Source organism: Dendropsophus ebraccatus, chromosome 10 (assembly GCF_027789765.1).
Source record: "Dendropsophus ebraccatus isolate aDenEbr1 chromosome 10, aDenEbr1.pat, whole genome shotgun sequence".
Taxonomy (NCBI): domain Eukaryota; kingdom Metazoa; phylum Chordata; class Amphibia; order Anura; family Hylidae; genus Dendropsophus; species Dendropsophus ebraccatus.
Window position 1 is genome coordinate 2,355,301 of NC_091463.1, and position 25,965 is coordinate 2,381,265.

The 25,965-nt window shown below is 49.0% G+C and overlaps 1 protein-coding gene across 9 annotated transcripts in view; it reads right to left on the minus strand.

Annotated features, from left to right (window-relative positions):
• The window catches only part of BRD3 (bromodomain containing 3), a 65,241-nt gene that overhangs the window by 36,160 nt on the left and 3,116 nt on the right, over positions 1 to 25,965 (minus strand). For 4 of the 9 annotated variants that reach the window (XM_069986299.1, XM_069986292.1, XM_069986301.1 and 1 more), the window contains exon 1: positions 12,940 to 13,030. The exons of 3 other annotated variants lie outside the window; for them this stretch is intronic. The gene's annotated coding sequence lies outside the window, so the exon portion shown is untranslated. Of the gene's footprint in view, positions 1 to 12,439; positions 12,463 to 12,522; positions 12,763 to 12,939; positions 13,031 to 25,965 lie in introns of those variants that run through there. 2 more of the 9 variants (XM_069986293.1, XM_069986295.1) reach the window with 2 other exon arrangements.

Below are 25,965 nucleotides of genomic sequence, written 5' to 3' on the forward strand. Positions count from 1 at the left end.
TAACATATATAAAGGTTCCCATCATGTCCTCCCTTTCCCTTCTTCCTCCTGTAACATATATAAAGGTTTCCATCATGTCCTCCCTTTCCCTTCTTCCTCCTGTAACATATATAAAGGTTTCCATTATGTCCTCCCTTTCCCTTCTTCCCTCCTGTAACATATATAAAGGTTTCCATCATGTCCTCCCTTTCCCTTCTTCCTCCTGTAACATATAAAATGGTTCCCATTGTTCCCCCCACCCCTTCCTCCAGACTATATAAATTCTAACCCTTCAAGAGGTTGTCCACCTTACACTAACTTGTTCCCTGTCCCTTATTCATTCCTATGGAGCCGCCGGAAAGAGCCCAGTATAGCACCCGCCTCTTTCCATAGGTTCCATAGAAATGAATAGAGCCGGGGTCAATGTGCCGTACCTGTGAATCTATTCATAACAAAGGAGCAGGGGGCCGATCTGGAGATGAGAGGGGGGTACAGAGCAGAGGTCAGACCCCACCAATACAGCCCAGCATTCCATTATATACCCAGCATATTATATATATTTATACACACACACACACACACACACACACAGCCCAGTATACCATATATATATATATATATATACACACACACATACACACAGCCTAGCATACCATTCTATATATACAGCCCAGCATACCATTATATACCCAGCATATTATATATATTTATACACACACACACACACACACACAGCCCAGTATACCATATATATATATATACACACACACATACACACAGCCTAGCATACCATTCTATATATACAGCCCAGCATACCATTTCATACAGCCTAGAATACCATTATATACACAGCCCAGCATACCAATATATATACAGCCCAGCAAACCAATATAAATATATATTATATTCCATCACTGGTATCAGCTGTATACACCATTCTATTACATCACAGGTATCGGCTGTATACACCATTCTATTACATCACAGGTATCGGCTGTATACACCATTCTATTCCATCACAGGTATCAGCTGTATACACCATTCTATTCCATCACTGGTATCGGCTGTATACACCATTCTATTCCATCACTGGTATCAGCTGTATACACCATTCTATTACATCACTGGTATCAGCTGTATACACCATTCTATTATATCACTGGTATCAGCTGTATACACCATTTTATTCCATCACAGGTATCAGCTGTATACATCATTCTATTACATCACAGGTATCGGCTGTATACACCATTCTATTACATCACAGGTATCAGCTGTATACACTATTCTATTACATCACAGGTATCAGCTGTATACACCATTCTATTACATCACAGGTATCGGCTGTATACACCATTCTATTACATCACAGGTATCGGCTGTATACACCATTCTATTCCATCACAGGTATCAGCTGTATACACCATTCTATTCCATCACTGGTATCAGCTGTATACACCATTCTATTACATCACAGGTATCAGCTGTATACACCATTCTATTCCATCACTGGTATCAGCTGTATACATCATTCTATTACATCACTGGTATCAGCTGTATACACCATTCTATTACATCACAGGTATCAGCTGTATACACCATTCTATTACATCACTAGTATCAGCTGTATACACCATTCTATTCCATCACTGGTATCAGCTGTATACACCATTCTATTACATCACAGGTATCTGCTGTATACACCATTCTATTCCATCACTGGTATCAGCTGTATACACCATTCTATTCCATCACAGGTATCGGCTGTATACACCATTCTATTCCATCACTGGTATCAGCTGTATACACCATTCTATTCCATCACAGGTATCAGCTGTATACACCATTCTATTACATCACAGGTATCAGCTGTATACACCATTCTATTACATCACAGGTATCAGCTGTATACACCATTCTATTACATCACAGGTATCAGCTGTATACACCATTCTATTACATCACTGGTATCGGCTGTATACACCATTCTATTACATCACAGGTATCAGCTGTATACACCATTCTATTACATCACAGGTATCAGCTGTATACACCATTCTATTACATCACAGGTATCAGCTGTATACACCATTCTATTACATCACAGGTATCAGCTGTATACACCATTCTATTACATCACAGGTATCGGCTGTATACACCATTCTATTACATCACAGGTATCGGCTGTATACACCATTCTATTACATCACAGGTATCAGCTGTATACACCATTCTATTACATCACAGGTATCGGCTGTATACACCATTCTATTACATCACAGGTATCAGCTGTATACACCATTCTATAACATCACTGGTATCAGCTGTATACACCATTCTATAACATCACTGGTATCGTCTGTATACACCATTCTATTACATCACAGGTATCGGCTGTATACATCATTCTATTACATCACAGGTAGGCCTCTGGTATCCGCAGCTACCATTGGAACTCTGCAATCACATCACAGAGCCTTGTTGTTGAACAGAGGGAGAATGCTCTCTCTCCAGCCTTATAGATGCTGTAGTTGTGAATTTATAAAGTTAACTGTCAGCAGCGGAGCATGGCTCCAATGCTGACAGTTGAGGCAGACCCCGGCTATCTCTGAAAGTTGGGACCAACCATGGATGACACAGGCACAGCTTCTCTGCACCTGTGTCTTCCAGAGGCCACTAATTAACAGGGAAAGAGGGGAATCGGTCTGAAGGATCCCGGTGGCTGCTGGAGCTGCTCCTCACACTGCTCCACTGTGGGTGCTGTTACTGAACACTATGGCGCTTCTTCTTCCTCCTCCCAGCACAGCCACACCTCCTCCTCCTCCTTCTATCTCCTCCCAGCACAGCCACACCTCCTCTTTCTGCCCTCCACCATCTCTCAGCCACACCTCCTCTTTCTGCCCTCCACCATCTCTCAGCCACACCTCCTCCTTCCCCCTCCACCCTCTCTCAGCCACACCTCCTCCTTCCCCCTCCACCCTCTCTCAGCCACACCTCCTCCTTCCCCCTCCACCCTCTCTCAGCCACACCTCCTCCTTCCCCCTCCACCCTCTCTCAGCCACACCTCCTCTTTCTGCCCTCCACCATCTCTCAGCCACACCTCCTCCTTCCCCCTCCACCCTCTCTCAGCCACACCTTCTTCCCCCTCCACCCTCTCTCAGCCACACCTCCTTCCCTCTCCACCCTCTCTCAGCCACACCTCCTCCTTCCCCCTCCACCCTCTCTCAGCCACACCTCCTCCTTCCCCCTCCACCCTCTCAGCCACACCTCCTTCCCACTCCACCCTCTTTCAGCCACACCTCCTCCCCCCTCCACCCTCTCAGCCACACCTCCTCCTTCCCCCTCCACCCTCTCTCAGCCACACCTCCTCCTTCTGCCCTCCACCCTTTCTCAGCCACACCTCCTTCCCTCTCCACCCTCTTTCAGCCACACCTCCTTCCCTCTCCACCCTCTCTCAGCCACCCCTCCACCCTCTCAGCCACACCTCCTTCCCCCTCCACCCTCTCAGCCACACCTCCTCCTTCCCCCTCCACCCTCTCTCAGCCACACCTCCTCCTTCTGCCCTCCGCCCTCTCAGCCTGCCTGCGTGTTCCCTCCTCCTTCATCAAGGCCCTGTCAGGTAGAAATTTTAACAGGTAAGTTCTGCTTCTGGTCTTCTTATGGGGGTCTCCAGCTACAAAGTCTGCACAAAAAAAGTGGTCTTTAGTTTGATCAGGGGATGGTCTTCTCAAAGAAAGGCCTTGTCCATAGGAAATAATGGTTGCAAATTTGTCACAATAAAGAGGTCTGCTCAGGAGGTTTCACTGTATATATACAGCCCGGCACACCATTATAGAGATATTATATATACAGCCCGGCACACCATTATAGAGATATTATATATACAGCCCGGCACACCATTATAGGGATATATATTATATATACAGCCCGACACACCATTATAGAGATATATATTATATATACAGCCCGGCACACCATTATAGAGATATATATTATATATACAGCCCGGCACACCATTATAGAGATATATATTATATATACAGCCCGGCACACCATTATAGAGATATATATTATATATACAGCCTGGCACACCATTATAGAGATATTATATATACAGCCCGGCACACCATTATAGAGATATATATTATATATACAGCCCGGCACACCATTATAGAGATATTATATATACAGCCCGGCACACCATTATAGAGATATTATATATACAGCCCGGCACACCATTATAGGGATATATATTATATATACAGCCCGACACACCATTATAGAGATATATATTATATATACAGCCCGGCACACCATTATAGAGATATATATTATATATACAGCCCAGCACACCATTATAGAGATATATATTATATATACAGCCCGGCACACCATTATAGAGATATATATTATATATACAGCCCGGCACACCATTATAGAGATATTATATATACAGCCCGGCACACCATTATAGAGATATATATTATATATACAGCCCGGCACACCATTATAGAGATATATATTATATATACAGCCCGGCACACCATTATAGAGATATATATTATATATACAGCCCGGCACACCATTATAGAGATATATATTATATATACAGCCCGGCACACCATTATAGAGATATATATTATATATACAGCCCGGCACACCATTATAGAGATATATATTATATATACAGCCCGGCACACCATTATAGAGATATTATATATACAGCCCGGCACACCATTATAGAGATATTATATATACAGCCCGGCACACCATTATAGAGATATATATTATATATACAGCCCGGCACACCATTATAGAGATATATATTATATATACAGCCCGGCACACCATTATAGAGATATATATTATATATACAGCCCGGCACACCATTATAGAGATATATATTATATATACAGCCCGGCACACCATTATAGAGATATATATTATATATACAGCCCGGCACACCATTATAGAGATATATATTATATATACAGCCCGGCACACCATTATAGAGATATATATTATATATACAGCCCGGCACACCATTATAGAGATATATATTATATATACAGCCCGGCACACCATTATAGAGAGATATATTTTATATACAGCCTGGCACACCATTATAGAGAGATATATTTTATATACAGCCTGGCACACCATTATAGAGAGATATATTTTATATACAGCCTGGCACACCATTATAGAGATATATATTATATACACAGCCCGGCACACCATTATAGAGAGATATATTTTATATACAGCCCAGCATACGATTTGCTTTCCCAACCACCTGGCGGCACTGCTGACTCATTGGGAGGAGTCATTGCCCCTAAATCCTTCTCCTGTGAAGACTTTGCCCACACAGAACTGCAGATATGATGCTGGATGGAGGATTCCTCCTCCCCAGGTGCATATTTTACATTTGGACACGCAGCGCGCAGTGCCAGGACGCATGCAGAGCGCAGAACACCAGGGGCGTGGACAGGCAATGTAATAACTGTTACAGAAATGTGCTGACGGCGGACAATGATTATAGGTCTAGGCCCTAAGAAACGATCAGCCGATCAAGCTATAATTGTCCGAATCAGGACGGTTATTGCTCTGTGTAATAGGGCCCCAACACTATATCATCCTCCATAGTACTGACACTTCCAGGAATATCAACCAGACTGTCATCAGCGACAGACAAACCTTACCCACCAACCCTTCTCCTATGTCACTATCCTTACCCACCAACCCTTCTCCTATGTCACTATCCTTACCCACCAACCCTTCTCCTATGTCACTATCCTTACCCACCAACCCTTCTCCTATGTCACTATCCTTACCCACCAACCCTTCACCTATGTCACTATCCTTACCCACCAACCCTTCACCTATGTCACTATCCTTACCCACCAACCCTTCTCCTATGTCACTATCCTTACCCACCAACCCTTCACCTATGTCACTATCCTTACCCACCAACCCTTCTCCTATGTCACTATCCTTACCCACCAACCCTTCTCCTATGTCACTATCCTTACCCACCAACCCTTCACCTATGTCACTATCCTTACCCACCAACCCTTCTCCTATGTCACTATCCTTACCCACCAACCCTTCACCTATGTCACTATCCTTACCCACCAACCCTTCACCTATGTCACTATCCTTACCCACCAACCCGTCTCCTATGTCACTATCCTTACCAACCAACCCTTCTCCTATGTCACTATCCTTACCCACCAACCCTTCTCCTATATCACTATCCTTACCCACCGACCCTTCCCCTATATCACTATCCTTACCCACCAACCCTTCTCCTATGTCACTATCCTTACCCACCAACCCTCCTCCTATGTCACTATCCTTACCTACCAACCCTTCTCCTATGTCACTATCCTTACCTACCAACCCTTCTCCTGTCACTATCCTTACCTACCAACCCTTCTCCTGTCACTATCCTTACCTACCAACCCTTCTCCTATGTCACTATCCTTACCCACCAACCCTTCTCCTATGTCACTATCCTTACCTACCAACCCTCCTCCTATGTCACTATCCTTACCCACCAACCCTCCTCCTATGTCACTATCCTTACCTACCAACCCTTCTCCTATGTCACTATCCTTACCCACCAACCCTTCTCCTATATCACTATCCTTACCTACCAACCCTTCTTCTATGTCACTATCCTTACCCACCAACCCTTCTCCTATGTCACTATCCTTACCTACTAACCCTTCTCCTATGTCACTATCCTTACTCACCAAACCTTCTACTATATCACTATCCTTACCCACCAACCCTTCTCCTATGTCACTATCCTTACCTACCAACCCTTCTCCTGTCACTATCCTTACCTACCAACCCTTCTCCTATGTCACTATCCTTACCCACCAACCCTCCTCCTATGTCACTATCCTTACCTACCAACCCTTCTCCTATGTCACTATCCTTACCTACCAACCCTTCTCCTATGTCACTATCCTTACCCACCAACCTTTCTCCTATGTCACTATCCTTACCTACCAACCCTTCTCCTATGTCACTATCCTTACCTACTAACCCTTCTCCTATATCACTATCCTTACCCACCAACCCTTCTCCTATGTCACTATCCTTACCCACCAACCCGTCTCCTATGTCACTATCCTTACCCACCAACCCTTCTCCTGTCACTATCCTTACCTACCAACCCTTCTCCTATGTCACTATCCTTACCTACCAACCCTGACAATCATCTAATACAAGAGGACCAGAAGTGTACAGCACAGTGTGAACATGGCGCTTACTAAAAAGACAACCCCCAGCACGCCCTGCCAACCATTATTACACTACAGCCCAGCATACCATCATGGTCCTCCGACCATACATCCCTTCAGGAGTCTTGGCAAGCAGAGTGCTGTCCCCGGGAGGCCCAGCGTCTGTCAGAATAAACCAGAGGATACACAGGGGGGCGGACACACCGCGGATTGTAATTGCAGACAAAAACAAAAGCATCAGGTTATTCCCCAAAAGACGGAGAATATTTCCTGAGGTCCCAGAGGAACCAAAGTAACTAATCCGGAGTCCCCGTCCCTAAAGGAATATTGTGTAACCGGCAGAGAGCGAGTGCGGCAAATAAACACCAGACCCCCCCACACACACAGATACACCAGACCCCCCCACACACACACACAGATACACCAGACCCCCCCCCCCCACACACACAGATACACCAGACCCCCCCCCCCCACACACACACAGATACACCAGACCCCCCCCCCCCCCACACACACACACAGATACACCAGACCCCCCCCCCACACACACACACACAGATACACCAGACCCCCCCCCCCCACACACACACACAGATACACCAGACCCCCCCCCCCCACACACACACACAGATACACCAGACCCCCCCCACACACACACACAGATACACCAGACCCCCCCCCACACACACACACAGATACACCAGACCCCCCCCCACACACACACAGATACACCAGACCCCCCCCACACACACACACAGATACACCAGACCCCCCACACACACACAGCAGATACACCAGACCCCCCACACACACACAGCAGATACACCAGACCTCCCCCCCAGCCCTACAGACTGGTAACCTGCCCGCCCGGGCCCCCCACAGACTGGTAACCTGCCCGCCCGGGCCCCCCACAGACTGGTAACCTGCCCGCCCGGGCCCCCCACAGACTGGTAACCTGCCCGCCCGGGCCCCCCACAGACTGGTAACCTGCCCGCCCGGGCCCCCCACAGACTGGTAACCTGCCCGCCCGGGCCCCCCACAGACTGGTAACCTGCCCGCCCGGGCCCCCCACAGACTGGTAACCTGCCCGCCCGGGCCCCCCACAGACTGGTAACCTGCCCGCCCGGGCCCCCCACAGACTGGTAACCTGCCCGCCCGGGCCCCCCACAGACTGGTAACCTGCCCGCCCGGGCCCCCCACAGACTGGTAACCTGCCCGCCCGGGCCCCCCACAGACTGGTAACCTGCCCGCCCGGGCCCCCCACAGACTGGTAACCTGCCCGCCCGGGCCCCCCAGAGACTGGTAACCTGCCCGCCCGGGCCCCCCACAGACTGGTAACCTGCCCGCCCGGGCCCCCCACAGACTGGTAACCTGCCCGCCCGGGCCCCCCACAGACTGGTAACCTGCCCGCCCGGGCCCCCCACAGACTGGTAACCTGCCCGCCCGGGCCCCCCACAGACTGGTAACCTGCCCGCCCGGGCCCCCCACAGACTGGTAACCTGCCCGCCCGGGCCCCCCCCAGACTGGTAACCTGCCCGCCCGGGCCCCCCACAGACTGGTAACCTGCCCGCCCGGGCCCCCCACAGACTGGTAACCTACCCGCCCGGGCCCCCCACAGACTGGTAACCTGCCCGCCCGGGCCCCCCACAGACTGGTAACCTGCCCGCCCGGGCCCCCCACAGACTGGTAACCTGCCCGCCCGGGCCCCCCACAGACTGGTAACCGGCCGGGCCCCCCACAGACTGGTAACCTGCCGGCCGGGCCCCCCACAGACTGGTAACCGGCCGGGCCCCCCACAGACTGGTAACCTGCCCGCCCGGGCCCCCCACAGACTGGTAACCTGCCCGCCCGGGCCCCCCACAGACTGGTAACCTGCCGGCCGGGCCCCCCACAGACTGGTAACCGGCCGGGCCCCCCACAGACTGGTAACCTGCCCGCCCGGGCCCCCCACAGACTGGTAACCTGCCCGCCCGGGCCCCCCACAGACTGGTAACCTGCCCGCCCGGGCCCCCCACAGACTGGTAACCTGCCCGCCCGGGCCCCCCACAGACTGGTAACCTGCCCGCCCGGGCCCCCCACAGACTGGTAACCTGCCGGCAACCTATAACCCACCGCACTGATCCTGGAAGATGGACCAGGACTGGTGTGGAGCGGAGCTGGCACACTGTACGGATTCGGCATTTGACTCCCGGCAGCTTAAGACGCTAGATGCCGCCCTGGGAAGTCCTGTTAGACTGCACCACACTCTGTACTGAGCTCTACCTGACAAGTGACCTGTCCCTACTGATCTATACATCCACATCCACCAGATCTCTACCTGACAAGTGACCTGTCCCTACTGATCTATACATCCACATCCACCAGATCTCTACCTGACAAGTGACCTGTCCCTACTGATCTATACATCCACATCCACCAGATCTCTACCTGACAAGTGACCTGTCCCTACTGATCTATACATCCACATCCACCAGATCTCTACCTGACAAGTGACCTGTCCCTACTGATCTATACATCCACATCCACCAGATCTCTACCTGACAAGTGACCTGTCCCTACTGATCTATACATCCACATCCACCAGATCTCTACCTGACAGGTGACCTGTCCCTACTGATCTATACATCCACATCCACCAGATCTCTACCTGACAAGTGACCTGTCCCTACTGATCTATACATCCACATCCACCAGATCTCTACCTGACAGGCGACCTGTCCCTACTGATCTATACATCCACATCCACCAGATCTCTACCTGACAGGCGACCTGTCCTTACTGATCTATACATCCACATCCACCAGATCTCTACCTGACAAGTGACCTGTCCCTACTGATCTATACATCCACATCCACCAGATCTCTACCTGACAGGTGACCTGTCCCTACTGATCTATACATCCACATCCACCAGATCTCTACCTGACAGGTGACCTGTCCCTACTGATCTATACATCCACATCCACCAGATCTCTACCTGACAAGTGACCTGTCCCTACTGATCTATACATCCACATCCACCAGATCTCTACCTGACAAGTGACCTGTCCCTACTGATCTATACATCCACATCCACCAGATCTGTACCTGACAAATGACCTGTCCCTACTGATCTATACATCCACATCCACCAGATCTCTACCTGACAGGTGACCTGTCCCTACTGATCTATACATCCACATCCACCAGATCTCTACCTGACAGGTGACCTGTCCCTACTGAACTATACATCCACATCCACCAGATCTCTACCTGACAGGTGACCTGTCACTACTGATCTATACATCCACCAGATCTCTACCTGACAGGTGACCTGTCCCTACTGATCTATACATCCACCAGATCTCTACCTGACAGGTGACCTGTCCCTACTGATCTATACATCCACATCCACCAGATCTCTATCTGACAGGTGACCTGTCCCTACTGATCTATACATCCACCAGATCTCTACCTGACAGGTGACCTGTCCCTACTGATCTATACATCCACATCCACCAGATCTCTACCTGACAGGTGACCTGTCTCTACTGATCTATACATCCACATCCACCAGATCTCTACCTGACAGGTGACCTGTCCCTACTGATCTATACATCCACCAGATCTCTACCTGACAGGTGACCTGTCCCTACTGATCTATACATCCACCAGATCTCTACCTGACAGGTGACCTGTCCCTACTGATCTATACATCCACCAGATCTCTACCTGACAGGTGACCTGTCCCTACTGATCTATACATCCACATATCACCAGATCTCTACCTGACAGGTGACCTGTCCCTACTGATCTATACATCCACATATCACCAGATCTCTACCTGACAGGTGACCTGTCACTACTGATCTATACATCCACATCCACCAGATCTCTACCTGACAGGTGACCTGTTACTACTGATCTATACATCCACCAGATCTCTGCCTGACAGGTGACCTGTTACTATTGATCTATACATCCACCAGATCTCTGCCTGACAGGTGACCTGTTACTACTGATCTATACATCAACCAGATCTCTACCTGACAGGTGACCTGTCCCTACTGATCTATACATCCACATATCACCAGATCTCTACCTGACAGGTGACCTATCACTACCGATCTACACATCCACCAGATCTCTACCTGACAGGTGACCTATCACTACCGATCTACACATCCACCAGATCGCTACCTGACAGGTGACCTGTCACTACCGATCTATACATCCACCAGATCTCTACCTGACAGGTGACCTGTCACTACTGATCTATACATCCACATCCACCAGATCTCTACCTGACAGGTGACCTGTTACTACTGATCTATACATCCACCAGATCTCTGCCTGACAGGTGACCTGTTACTACTGATCTATACATCCACCAGATCTCTGCCTGACAGGTGACCTGTTACTACTGATCTATACATCCACCAGATCTCTGCCTGACAGGTGACCTGTTACTACTGATCTATACATCAACCAGATCTCTGCCTGACAGGTGACCTGTTACTACTGACCTATACACCTACCAGATCTGTGCCTGACAGGTGACCTGTTACTACTGATCTATACATCCACCAGATCTCTGCCTGACAGGTGACCTGTTACTACTGATCTATACACCTACCAGATCTCTGCCTGACAGGTGACCTGTCACTACTGACCTATACCTCCACATCTCTACCTGACAGGTGACCTGTTACTACTGATCTATTCACCTACCAGATCTCTACCTGACAGGTGACCTGTTACTACTGATCTATTCACCTACCAGATCTCTACCTGACAGGTGACCTGTCACTACTGACCTATACATCCACCAGATCTCTGCCTGACAGGTGACCTGTTACTACTGACCTATACACCTACCAGATCTCTACCTGACAGGTGACCTGTTACTACTGATCTATTCACCTACCAGATCTCTACCTGACAGGTGACCTGTCACTACTGACCTATACATCCACCAGATCTCTACCTGACAGGTGACCTGTCACTACTGACCTATACACCTACCAGATCTCTACCTGACAGGTGACCTGTTACTACTGATCTATTCACCTACCAGATCTCTACCTGACAGGTGACCTGTCACTACTGACCTATACATCCACCAGATCTCTGCCTGACAGGTGACCTGTCCTTACTGACCTATACATCCACATATCACCAGATCTCTACCTGACAGGTGACCTGTCACTACTGACCTATACATCCACCAGATCTCTGCCTGACAGGTGTCACTACCGATCTATCCCTCCACCCTCAGGCCGGGACACCGCTCACACACAGCCGCCTCTACCTGCCGGGCTCCGTTGCCGCTCGGATGAAGCCTGGAGGCCGCAGCCGGTGCCGGGATCCGCCTCTCCCACAGCCCGGAGCCGCCTCCCAGGATAGCTCCCCTTTAAAAGATGGCGGGCAGGGAAGATGTCCCCTCTCCCCGGGCCGGGCTGAGCACAGGCGGCCGGTACACACAGCGCCCCCGGGCGGCTCCGGCCGCTCACACTCTCTGCCCGGCTCCGCGCGGAAGCTTTTGTTACAATGTATTATCACAAAGCCTGGTCCGGAGCGGCCGCTACCACACAGCGGCGGGGGGAGGGGGGCCCCAGCTCGGCGCCTCGGCTCCCCCCGCCGCCAGCCCCGCAGTGCCCCGGCCCGCCCGCCAGCCCGCACACACAGACACACACACAGGAAGAGCGGCCATAGGGCCGGCCATTACTTTCCCCCGCCGCTCCGTCACGATCCCCGCTCCGTCCCCTCCAGCGCCTCTTCTTTTTATCCTCACCAAGGCAGCATAATAGACGAGTTCGGAGTGAACAGCGCGCATGCGCCGAGCCCGCACAGCCCGCCGGGATTTGTAGTATCTGAGCCGCATGCGCTGCTACTGCAGGAAATGGAAATGCCCGGCCAGAAGAGACTACAAGTCCCAGCAGCCCCCGCGTCATTCTCTCCCTTCCCCCCTCCATGGAGTGGCCGGGAAAGGGAGGGAGAGCGCCCAGTGTGGGGGTGATCCCGCGGCCAGCGGCTCCGTGTCTCCCCGCTGCCGGGCTGATGGCTGCTAGGGGGCAGTGGTCGGTGTCTCCCGGGGGAGGCGGCATCATAAGTGGCCTGCATGAGACCGGAAATAGGGGAGACCCCCCCCCCCCTATATACACACGGCTCATTGTCCGTGTGTATCCTGTCCTATATACTGCCTGTGCCCCTATATACTGCCTGTACCCCTATATACAGCCTGTACCCTGCCCTATATACTGCCTGTACCCTGCCCTATATACTGCCTGTACCCTGCCCTATATACTGCCTGTACCCCTATATACAGCCTGTACCCTGCCCTATATACTGCCTGTACCCTGCCCTATATACTGCCTGTACCCTGCCCTATATACTGCCTGTACCCCTATATACAGCCTGTACCCTGCCCTATATACTGCCTGTACCCTGCCCTATATACAGCCTGTACCCTGCCCTATATACTGCCTGTACCTTTCCCTATATACATCCTGCACCCTGCCCTATATACTGCCTGTACCCCTATATACAGCCTGTACCCCTATATACTGCCTGTACCCCTATATACAGCCTGTACCCTGCCCTATATACTGCCTGTACCCTGCCCTATATACTGCCTGTACCCCTATATACAGCCTGTACCCTGCCCTATATACTGCCTGTACCCATATATACAGCCTGTACCCCTATATACAGCCTGTACCCCTATATACTGCCTGTACCCCTATATACAGCCTGTACCCCTATATACTGCCTGTACCCCTATATACTGCCTGTACCCCTATATACAGCCTGTACCCTGCCCTATATACTGCCTGTACCCCTATATACTGCCTGTACCCCTATATACAGCCTGTACCCTGCCCTATATACTGCCTGTACCCCTATATACAGCCTGTATCCTGCCCTATATACAGCCTGTACCCCTATATACAGCCTGTATCCTGCCCTATATACAGCCTGTACCCCTATATACAGCCTGTACCCTGCCCTATATACAGCCTGTACCCCTATATACAGCCTGTATCCTGCCCTATATACTGCCTGTACTCCTATATACAGCCTGTACCCTGCCCTATATACAGCCTGTACCCCTATATACAGCCTGTATCCTGCCCTATATACTGCCTGTACCCCTATATACAGCCTGTACCCTGCCCTATATACTGCCTGTGCCCCTATATACTGCCTGTACCCCTATATACAGCCTGTACCCCTATATACTGCCTGTACCCCTATATACAGCCTGTACCCCTATATACTGCCTGTACCCCTATATACAGCCTGTACCCTGCCCTATATACTGCATGTACCCCTAAATACAGCCTGTATCCTGCCCTATATACTGCCTGTACCCCTATATACAGCCTGTACCCTGCCCTATATACTGCCTGTGCCCCTATATACTGCCTGTACCCCTATATACAGCCTGTACCCTGCCCTATATACTGCCTGTGCCCCTATATACAGCCTGTATCCTGCCCTATATACTGCCTGTACCCCTATATACAGCCTGTATCCCTATATACTGCCTGTACCCCTATATACAGCCTGTACCCTGCCCTATATACAGCCTGTACCCCTATATACAGCCTGTATCCTGCCCTATATACTGCCTGTATCCTGCCCTATATGCAGCCTGTACCCCTATATACTGCCTGTACCCCTATATACAGCCTGTACCCCTATATACTGCCTGTATCCTGCTCTATATACAGCCTGTATCCTGCCCTATATACTGCCTGTACCCCTATATACAGCCTGTATCCTGCCCTATATACTGCCTGTACCCCTATATACAGCCTGTATCCTGCCCTATATGCAGCCTGTACCCCTATATACTGCCTGTACCCCTATATACAGCCTGTACCCCTATATACAGCCTGTATCCTGCCCTATATACTGCCTGTACCCCTATATACAGCCTGTATCCTGCCCTATATACTGCCTGTACCCCTATATACAGCCTGTATCCTGCCCTATATACTGCCTGTACCCCTATATACTGCCTGTACCCCTATATACTGCCTGTACCCCTATATACAGCCTGTATCCTGCCCTATATACTGCCTGTACCCCTATATACTGCCTGTACCCCTATATACTGCCTGTACCCCTATATACAGCCTGTACCCCTATGTACTGCCTGTACCCCTATATACAGCCTGTATCCTGCCCTATATACTGCCTGTACCCCTATATACTGCCTGTACCCCTATATACAGCCTGTACCCTGCCTTATATACAGCCTGTACTCCTATATACAGCCTGTACCCTGCCCTATATACTGCCTGTACCCCTATATACAGCCTGTATCCTGCCCTATATGCAGCCTGTACCCCTATATACTGCCTGTACCCCTATATACAGCCTGTACCCCTATATACAGCCTGTATCCTGCCCTATATACTGCCTGTACCCCTATATACAGCCTGTATCCTGCCCTATATACTGCCTGTACCCCTATATACAGCCTGTATCCTGCCCTATATACTGCCTGTACCCCTATATACTGCCTGTACCCCTATATACTGCCTGTACCCCTATATACAGCCTGTATCCTGCCCTATATACTGCCTGTACCCCTATATACTGCCTGTACCCCTATATACTGCCTGTACCCCTATATACAGCCTGTACCCCTATGTACTGCCTGTACCCCTATATACAGCCTGTATCCTGCCCTATATACTGCCTGTACCCCTATATACTGCCTGTACCCCTATATACAGCCTGTACCCTGCCTTATATACAGCCTGTACTCCTATATACAGCCTGTACCCTGCCCTATATACTGCCTGTACCCCTATATACAGCCTGTACCCTGCCCTATATACTGCCTGTACCCCTATATACAGCCTGTATCCTGCCCTATATACTGCCTGTACCCTGCCCTATATACTGCCTGTACCCCTATATACAGCCTGTACCCTGCCCTATATACAGCCTGTACCACTATATACAGCCTCGGTACCCTGCCCTATATACAGCCTGTACCCTGCCCTATATACAGCCTGTACCCTGCCCTATATACAGCCTGTACCACTATATACAGCCTGTACCCCTATATACAGCCTGTACCCTGCCCTATATACAGCCTGTACTCCTATATACTGCCTGTACCCTGCCCTATATACTGCCTGTACCCCTATATACAGCCTGTATCCTGCCCTATATACTGCCTGTACCCCTATATACAGCCTGTATCCTACCCTATATACAGCCTGTACTCCTATATACTGCCTGTACCCCTATATACTGCCTGTATCCTGCCCTATATACTGCCTTTACCACTATATACAGCCTGTATCCTGCCCTATATACTGCCTGTACCACTATATACAGCCTGTACCCCTATATACTGCCTGTACCCCTATATACTGCCTGTATCCTGCCCTATATACTGCCTGTACCCCTATATACAGCCTGTACCCTGCCCTATATACTGCCTGTACCACTATATACAGCCGGTACCCTGCCCTATATACTGCCTGTACCCCTATATACAGCCTGTACCCCTATATATAGCCTGTACCCCTATATACTGCCTGTACCCCTATATACAGCCTGTACCCTGCCCTATATACTGCCTGTACCCCCATATACTGCCTGTACCCCTATATACTGCCTGTACCCCTATATACAGCCTTTACCCTGCCCTATATACTGCCTGTACCCCTATATACAGCCTGTACCCTGCACTATATACTGCCTGTACCCCTATATAATGCCTGTACCCTGCCCTTTATACAGCCTGTACCCTGCCCTATATACTGCCTGTATCCTGCCCTATATACAGCATGTACCCCTATATACTGCCTGTATCCTGCCCTATATACAGCATGTACCCCTATATACTGCCTGTATCCTGCCCTATATACAGCCTGTACCCCCATATTCTGCCTGTACCCCCATATACTGCCTGTATCCTGCCCTATATACAGCCTGTACCCCTATATACTGCCTGTATCCTGCCCTATATACAGCCGGTACCCCTATATACAGCCTGTACCCCCATATACTGCCTATACCCCTATATACACCCTGTACCCCCATATACTGCCTGTACCCTATATACACCCTGTACCCTGCCCTATATACAGCCTGTACCTTGCTCTATATACAGCCTGTAACCCCATATACTGCCTGTACCCATATATACACCCTGTACCCCTATATACTGCCTGTATCCTGCCCTTTATACTGCCTGTACCCCCATATACTGCCTGTACCCCTATATACTACCTGTACCCCTATATACGGCATGTACCCCTATATACTGCCTGTACCCCATATACAACCTGTACCCCTATATACAGCCTGTACCCCTATATACAGCCTGTACAGTGCCCTATATACAGCCTGTACCCCTATATACAGCCTGTACCCTGCCCTATATACAGCCTGTACCCCTATATACAGCCTGTACCCTGCCCTATATACAGCCTGTACCCCTATATACAGCCTGTACCCCTATATACAGCCTGTACCCTGCCCTATATACAGCCTGTACCCTGCCCTATATACAGCCTGTACACCCATATACTGCCTGTATCCCTATATATTGCCTGTATCCTGCCCTATATACAGCCTGTACCCCTATATACAGCCTGTACCCCTATATACTGCCTGTATCCTGCCCTATATACAGCCTGTACCGCTATACACAGCCTATACTCCTATATACTGACTGTACCCCTATATAAAGCCTGTACCCCTATATACAGCCTGTACCCCTATATACAGCCTGTACAGTGCCCTATATACAGCCTGTACCCCTATATACAGCCTGTACCCTGCCCTATATACAGCCTGTACCCCTATATACAGCCTGTACCCTGCCCTATATACACCCTGTACCCCTATATACAGCCTGTACCCCTATATACAGCCTGTACCCTGCCCTATATACAGCCTGTACCCTGCCCTATATACAGCCTGTACACCCATATACTGCCTGTATCCCTATATATTGCCTGTATCCTGCCCTATATACAGCCTGTACCCCTATATACAGCCTGTACCCCTATATACTGCCTGTATCCTGCCCTATATACAGCCTGTACCGCTATACACAGCCTATACTCCTATATACTGACTGTACCCCTATATAAAGCCTGTACCACTATATACAGCCTGTACCCCTATATACGGCCTGTACCCCTATATGCTGCCTGTACCCCCATATACAACATGTACCCCCATATACTGCCTGTACCCCTATATACAGCCTTTATCCTCCCCTATATACAGCCTGTACCCCTATATACTGCCTGTATCCCCATATACTGCCTGTACCCCCATATACTGCCTGTACCCCTATATACTGCCTGTACCCCTATATACTGCCTGTACCCTGCCCTATATACAGCCTGTACTTCTATATACTGCCTGTATCCCTATAAACAGCCTGTACCCCCATATACTGCCTGTACCCCTATATACTGCCTGTACCCCTATATACAGCCTGTATCCTGCCCTATATACTGCTTGTATCCTGCCCTATATACTACCTGTACCCCTATATACTGCCTGTACCCCTATATACTGCCTGTATTACCATATACAGCTGGTACCCCTATATACTGCCTGTACCACTATATACAGCTTGTATCCTGCCCTATATACTGCCTGTACCCCCATATACAGCCTGTACCCCCATATACAGCCTGTACCCTGCCCTATATACAGCTTGTATCCTGCCCTATATACATCCTGTACCCCTATATACAGCCTGTATTCCTATATACAGCCTGTACCCCTATATACTGCCTGAACCCCTATATACTGCATGTACCCTCCCCTATATACAGCCTGTACCCCCATATACTGCCGGTACCCTGCCCTATATACTGCCTGTACCCCTATATACAGCCTGTACCCTGCCCTATATACTGCCTGTATCCTGCCCTATATACTGCCTGTATCCTGCCCTATATACAGCCTGTACCCCTATATACTGCCTGTACCCCTATATACAGCCTGTACCTTGCCCTATATACAGCCTGCACCCTGCCCTATATACAGCCTGTACCCCTATATACTACCTGTTCCCCTATATACTGCCTGTACCCCCATATACTGCCTGTACCCTGCCCTATATACAGCCTGTACCCCTATATACTACCTGTACCCCTATATACTGCCTGTACACCCATATACTGCCTGTACCCCCATATACTGCCTGTACCATGCCCTATATACTGCCTGTACCCCTATATACTGCCTGTACCCAGCCCTATATACTGCCTGTATCCTGCCCTATATACAGCCTGTACCCTGCCCTATATACTGCCTGTATCCTGCCCTATATACAGCCTGTACCCCTATATTCTGCATGTACCCCTATATACAGCCTGTACCCTGCCCTATATACTGCCTGTATCCTGCCCTATATACAGCCTGTACCCCTCTATACTGCCTGTACCCCTCTATACTGCCTGTACCCCTATATACTGCCTGTACCCCTATATACAGCCTGTACCCCTATATTCTGCCTGTACCCCTATATACAGCCTGTACCTTGCCCTATATACAGCCTGCACCCTGCCCTATATACAGCCTGTACTCCTATATACTGCCTGAACCCCTATATACAGCCTGCAACCCTATATACTGCCTGTAACTTTATATACTGCCTGTACCCCTATATACTGCCTGTACCCCTATATACAGCCTGTACCCCTATATATAGCCTGTACCCCTATATACTGCCTGTACCCCTATATACAGCCTGTACCCTGCCCTATATACTGCCTGTACCCCCATATACTGCCTGTACCCCTATATACTGCCTGTACCCCTATATACAGCCTTTACCCTGCCCTATATACTGCCTGTACCCCTATATACAGCCTGTACCCTGCACTATATACTGCCTGTACCCCTATATAATGCCTGTACCCTGCCCTTTATACAGCCTGTACCCTGCCCTATATACTGCCTGTATCCTGCCCTATATACAGCATGTACCCCTATATACTGCCTGTATCCTGCCCTATATACAGCATGTACCCCTATATACTGCCTGTATCCTGCCCTATATACAGCCTGTACCCCCATATTCTGCCTGTACCCCCATATACTGCCTGTATCCTGCCCTATATACAGCCTGTACCCCTATATACTGCCTGTATCCTGCCCTATATACAGCCGGTACCCCTATATACAGCCTGTACCCCCATATACTGCCTATACCCCTATATACACCCTGTACCCCCATATACTGCCTGTACCCTATATACACCCTGTACCCTGCCCTATATACAGCCTGTACCTTGCTCTATATACAGCCTGTAACCCCATATACTGCCTGTACCCATATATACACCCTGTACTCCTATATACTGCCTGTATCCTGCCCTTTATACTGCCTGTACCCCCATATACTGCCTGTACCCCTATATACTACCTGTACCCCTATATACGGCATGTACCCCTATATACTGCCTGTACCCCATATACAACCTGTACCCCTATATACAGCCTGTACCCCTATATACAGCCTGTACAGTGCCCTATATACAGCCTGTACCCCTATATACAGCCTGTACCCTGCCCTATATACAGCCTGTACCCCTATATACAGCCTGTACCCTGCCCTATATACACCCTGTACCCCTATATACAGCCTGTACCCCTATATACAGCCTGTACCCTGCCCTATATACAGCCTGTACCCTGCCCTATATACAGCCTGTACACCCATATACTGCCTGTATCCCTATATATTGCCTGTATCCTGCCCTATATACAGCCTGTACCCCTATATACAGCCTGTACCCCTATATACTGCCTGTATCCTGCCCTATATACAGCCTGTACCGCTATACACAGCCTATACTCCTATATACTGACTGTACCCCTATATAAAGCCTGTACCACTATATACAGCCTGTACCCCTATATACGGCCTGTACCCCTATATGCTGCCTGTACCCCCATATACAACATGTACCCCCATATACTGCCTGTACCCCTATATACAGCCTTTATCCTCCCCTATATACAGCCTGTACCCCTATATACTGCCTGTATCCCCATATACTGCCTGTACCCCCATATACTGCCTGTACCCCTATATACTGCCTGTACCCCTATATACTGCCTGTACCCTGCCCTATATACAGCCTGTACTTCTATATACTGCCTGTATCCCTATAAACAGCCTGTACCCCCATATACTGCCTGTACCCCTATATACTGCCTGTACACCTATATACTGCCTGTACCCTGCCCCATATACAGCCTGTACCCCTATATACAGCCTGTATCCTGCCCTATATACTGCTTGTATCCTGCCCTATATACTACCTGTACCCCTATATACTGCCTGTACCCCTATATACTGCCTGTATTACCATATACAGCTGGTACCCCTATATACTGCCTGTACCACTATATACAGCTTGTATCCTGCCCTATATACTGCCTGTACCCCCATATACAGCCTGTACCCCCATATACAGCCTGTACCCTGCCCTATATACAGCTTGTATCCTGCCCTATATACATCCTGTACCCCTATATACAGCCTGTATTCCTATATACAGCCTGTACCCCTATATACTGCCTGAACCCCTATATACTGCATGTACCCTCCCCTATATACAGCCTGTACCCCCATATACTGCCTGTACCCTGCCCTATATACTGCCTGTACCCCTATATACAGCCTGTACCCTGCCCTATATACTGCCTGTATCCTGCCCTATATACTGCCTGTATCCTGCCCTATATACAGCCTGTACCCCTATATACTGCCTGTACCCCTATATACAGCCTGTACCTTGCCCTATATACAGCCTGCACCCTGCCCTATATACAGCCTGTACCCCTATATACTACCTGTACCCCTATATACTGCCTGTACCCTGCCCTATATACAGCCTGTACCCCTATATACTACCTGTACCCCTATATACTGCCTGTACACCCATATACTGCCTGTACCATGCCCTATATACTGCCTGTACCCCTATATACTGCCTGTACCCAGCCCTATATACTGCCTGTATCCTGCCCTATATACAGCCTGTACCCTGCCCTATATACTGCCTGTATCCTGCCCTATATACTGCCTGTACCCCTATATACTGCCTGTACCCTGCCCTATATACTGCCTGTACCCCTATATTCTGCATGTACCCCTATATACAGCCTGTACCCCTATATACTGCCTGTACCCTGCCCTATATACTGCCTGTATCCTGCCCTATATACAGCCTGTACCCCTCTATACTGCCTGTACCCCTATATACTGCCTGTACCCCTATATACAGCCTGTACCCCTATATACAGCCTGTACCCCTATATTCTGCCTGTACCCCTATATACAGCCTGTACCTTGCCCTATATACAGCCTGCACCCTGCCCTATATACAGCCTGTACTCCTATATACTGCCTGAACCCCTATATACAGCCTGCAACCCTATATACTGCCTGTAACTTTATATACTGCCTGTACCCCTATATACTGCCTGTATTATCATATACAGCCGGTACCCCTATATACTGCCTGTACCCCTATATACAGCCTGTACCCTGCCCTATATACAACCTGTACCCCTATATACTGCCTGAACCCCTATATACAGCCTGTACCCATATACAGCCTGTACCTCTATATACACCCTGTACCCCCATATACAGCCTGTACCCCATATACAGCCTGTACCCTGCCCTATATACAGCCTGTACCCCTATATACAGCCTGTACCCCCATATACAGCCTGTACCCCTATATACAGACTACCCTATATAGTCTGTACCCCTATATACAGCCTGTACCCCTATATACAGCCTGTACCTTGCCCTATATACAGCCTGTACCCCTATATACAGCCTGTACCCCTATATACAGCCTGTACCCTGCCCTTTATACTGCCTGTACCCCTATATACTGCCTGTACCCTGCCCTATATACTGCCTGTACCACTATATACAGCCTGGACCCTGCCCTATATACAGCCTGTACCTTGCCCTATATACAGCCTGTACCCTTCTCTATATACAGCCTGTACCCTGCTCTATATACAGCCTGTACCCTGCCCTATATAAAGCCTGTACCCCTATATACAGCCTGTATCCTGCCCTATATACAGCCTGTACCCCTATATACTGCCTGTATCCTGCCCTATGTACAGCCTGTACCCCTATATACTGCCTGTACCTTGCCCTATATACAGCCTGTACTCCTATATACTGCCTGTACCCCTATATACTGCCTGTACCTTGCCCTATATACAGCCTGCACCCTGCCCTATACACAGCCTGTACACCTATATACTACCTGTACCCCTATATACTGCCTGTACCCCCATATACTGCCTGTACCCTGCCCTATATACTGCCTGTACCCCTATATACTGCCTGTACCCCTATATACTGCCTGTACCCCTATATACAGCCTGTACCCCTATATACTGCCTGTACCCTGCCCTATATACTGCATGTACCCCTATATACTGCCTGTACCCCTATATACTGCCTGTATCCTGCCCTATATACAGCCTGTACCCCTATATACAGCCTTCACCCTGCCATATATACAGCCTGTACCCCTATATACAGCCTGTAACTTTATATACAGTCTGTACCCCTATATACTGCCTGTATCCTGCCCTATATGCAGCCTGTACCCCTATATACTGCCTGTACCCCTATATACTGCCTGTACCTTTCCCTATATACATCCTGCACCCTGCCCTATATACAGCCTGTACTCCTATATACAGCCTGTACCCCTATATACAGCCTGTACCCCTATATACAGCCTGTAACTTTATATACTGCCTGTACCCCTATATACTGCCTGTACTCCTATATACAGCCTGTACCTTGCCCTATATACAGCCTGTACCTTGCCCTATATACAGCCTGTACCCTGCTCTATATACAGCCTGTACCCTGCTCTGTATACAGCCTGTACCCCTATATACAGCCTGTACCCTGCCCTATATACAGCCTGTACCCCTATATACAGCCTGTATCCTGCCCTATATACTGCCTGTACCCCTATATACAGCCTGTACCCTGCCCTATATACAGCCTGTACCCTGCCCTATATAAAGTCTGTACCCCTATATACAGCCTGCACCCCCATATACAGCCTGTACCCCTATTTACAGCCTACACCCCCATATACAGCCTGTACCCCATATATAGCCTGTACCCCTATATACAGCCTGTACCCTGCCCTATATACAGCCTGTACCACTATATACAGCCTGTACCACTATATACAGCCTGTACCCCTATATACTGCCTGTACCCCTATATACAGCCTGTACCCCCATATACTGCCTGTACCACTATATACAGCCTGTACCCTGATCTATATACAGCCGGTACTCCCATATATAGCCTGTACCCCTATATACAGCCTGTACCCCCATGTACAGCCTGTACACCCTATATACAGCCTTTACCCCATATACAGCCTGTACCCTGCCCTATATATAGCCTGTACCACTATATACAGCCTGTACCCCTATATACTGCCTGTATCCTGCCCTATATACAGCCTGTACCACTATATACAGCCTGTACCCTGCCCTATATACTGCCTGTACCCCTATATACAGCCTGTACCCTGCCCTATATACTGCCTGTACCCCTATATACAGCCTGTACCTTGCCCTATATACTGCCTGTATCCTGCCCTATATACAGCCTGTACCTTGCTCTATATACAGCTGGTTCCCCTATATACTGCCTGTACCCATATATACACCATGTACCCCATATACAGCCAGTACCCTTATATACAGGGGGACATAGAGTACATATAGAGCAGGTATATACACAGGGGGACATAGAGTATATATAGATCAGGTATATACACACAGGGGGACATAGAGTACATATAGAGCAGGTATATACACACAGGGACATAGAGTACATATAGAGCAGTATATACACACAGGGGGACATAGAGTATATATAGATCAGGTATATACACACAGGGGGACATAGAGTACATATAGAGCAGGTATATACACACAGGGGGACATAGAGTATATATAGAGCAGGTATATACACACAGGGGGACATAGAGTACATATAGAGCAGTATATACACACAGGGGGACATAGAGTATATATAGAGCAGGTATATACACACAGGGACATAGAGTATATATAGAGCAGGTATATACACACAGGGGGACATAGAGTACATATAGAGCAGGTATATACACACAGGGACATAGAGTATATATAGATCAGGTATATACACACAGGGGGACATAGAGTACATATAGAGCAGGTATATACACACAGGGACATAGAGTATATATAGAGCAGGTATATACACACAGGGGGACATAGAGTACATATAGAGCAGTATATACACACAGGGGGACATAGAGTACATATAGAGCAGGTATATACACACAGGGGGACATAGAGTACATATAGAGCAGGTATATACACACAGGGGGACATAGAGTACATATAGAGCAGGTATATACACACAGGGGGACATAGAGTACATATAGAGCAGTATATACACACAGGGGGACATAGAGTATATATAGAGCAGGTGTGAGGGGAGGACGGTGTGAGGGGAGGATGGTGTGAGGGGTTGCGGTGTGAGGGGAGGACGGTGTGAGAGGTTGCAGTGTGAGGGGAGGACGGTGTGAGGGGAGGATGGTGTGAGGGGTTGCAGTGTGAGGGGAGGACGGTGTGAGCGGTTGCAGTGTGAGGGGAGGATGGTGTGAGGGGAGGACGGTGT